At 47.4% G+C, this 1,768-nt stretch overlaps 1 protein-coding gene across 2 annotated transcripts in view; it reads left to right on the top strand.

The window, feature by feature from the left end:
• The window catches only part of LOC101847045 (FYVE, RhoGEF and PH domain-containing protein 1), a 140,647-nt gene that overhangs the window by 20,196 nt on the left and 118,683 nt on the right, over positions 1-1,768 (top strand). The gene's annotated exons all lie outside the window — the stretch shown is intronic.

Below are 1,768 nucleotides of genomic sequence, written 5' to 3'. Positions count from 1 at the left end.
TGTGTCTCTCTCTCTCTCTCTCTCTCTCTCTCGTTTTCGCTCTCAGCGTGAACGTCCATCTCTTTCCGTCCTCCCATCCGCTTTTCGTCGTTACGTGCCTCTGAAATCCTGAGTTTTCCTCCCGTACCTCTGTCCTTCCGTCCTTTCACCTGTCTTTGTGAGTTCGCTCGTTCTTCTCTCGTTCCGTATCTGCACTGTCCCTCCTTCCTCGTATTTGTGTCTTTTTAGGTTTCTTTGAGTGGATGATTGGAGTGTGTCCCTGATAGTTGCTTCTTGTTTTCTGCCCCTTTGTTTTGTTGTTTCTCTGTGTCTGTCTTCCTTTCTTTGTGGCTGGTCGTGGGTGCTGTAGTGTGGTTTGCTCCTTCTTTCCTATCAAACATCTAGCGTCCTCACCTCTCTTCCTTTTTTGTGTTTGTCACTCTCTTGTAATATATCTATTCTTCGACACTTATATGACCTTATTGTATTGCAAGTGCCGTTAAACACTCACTAAAACTAACTTACTCAGTTTCTAGGTCCTTATTTTTACTCATTTCTTAATTGCGGGTGATTACAGGTCGCCACTGGTAGGTCGTACTTCTTTACTTTCCCTCTGTTGTTTCTGTCTCTCTGTTTGCCTGTCTTACTTTCTCCCGCTACTAAATGGCCATTATTGTGTGGATGTTCTTCTTTTCACTCAAACTGAAATCATCTCTGTATCTTTGACCACACGTGGGATTTGTCTGGACGTCTATGCACTTATCCTTGCATGTCTCTTTGGTATTTTTTGTCCGTACGTGTTCGTGTGAGTGTGTTTGTCTGTTTGTCTGTTTGTCTGTGTGTGTTTGTCTGCCCGTGTGTGTGTTTCTACGTCAACATATTATGTATGCAGTCGTTCGTTTGTCCGTGTGTGTGCGTGTGTCCGTCTGCATGAGTGCGTGCGTGCGTGCATGTTTGTGTGCGTGCTGTGTGCACCCAGCTTTAAGCTGCCCCCCCCCCCTGGGAGCAGTGTGTAGGAGGGCTGACATTAGATAAGGCCGTCCTCCTTTGCAAGTCTGTGGATTGCTTATTCATGAACAGCGCCGGCTCAACCCCATACGCTCTCTATCTATCGCTTGTACATCTTTTCTCTCCCCACCCCTCGCGCCACGCCCCCACCCCCCTCTCATCCGATTTACTTCGCCCACGCCTCATCTGTCGTTCGGTAATCTCTCTCTCTCTCTCTCTCTCTCTCTCTCTCTCTCTCTCTCTCTCTCTCTCTCTCTCTCTTCGTCTCTCTGTCTCTGTCTCTGTCTCTCCCTCTCTTAGTCTTCCAGTCTCTCTTTTTCTCTCTGTGTCTCTAACCCCTCAAACCCCATGTGGAGAAGATAGGTTAAAGAAGTTTGCCTCAAGTGCAATCACCTGCCTCCTTCCTCCGTCCTCCTAACGTTTCTCCCTCCCTCCCCTCCAACCCATTCCCTTTCATCTCTCCTCTTTTTTTGCTGCTCCTCCCCCCTCCTCCGTCTCTTTCACCATTCCTCATTATCCCTATTTTCTTGCCCTTCCTATATATTATCTTTCATTCTGTTTCTGTTTCGGTGTCTGTCTCTGGCTCTGTCTCTGCCTCTGTATGTCTCACTTTGTCTCTCTGTCTTTCTGCCTCCCTATCTCTCTGTCTCTGTCTTTGTCTATCTGTCTGTCTGTCTGTTTGTCTGTCTGTCTGTCTGTCTGTCTGTCTCTCTCTGTCTTTCTTTTTCTCGCACCTTCTGTCTCTCTCTCTCTCTCTCTCTCTCTCTCTCTCTCTCTCTCT

This window comes from Aplysia californica, unplaced genomic scaffold (genome assembly GCF_000002075.1).
Source record: "Aplysia californica isolate F4 #8 unplaced genomic scaffold, AplCal3.0 scaffold00280, whole genome shotgun sequence".
Lineage (NCBI taxonomy): Eukaryota > Metazoa > Mollusca > Gastropoda > Aplysiida > Aplysiidae > Aplysia > Aplysia californica.
The sequence above is the reverse complement of the archived record's forward strand: the minus strand, read 5'-3'. Positions and strand labels throughout refer to the sequence as shown.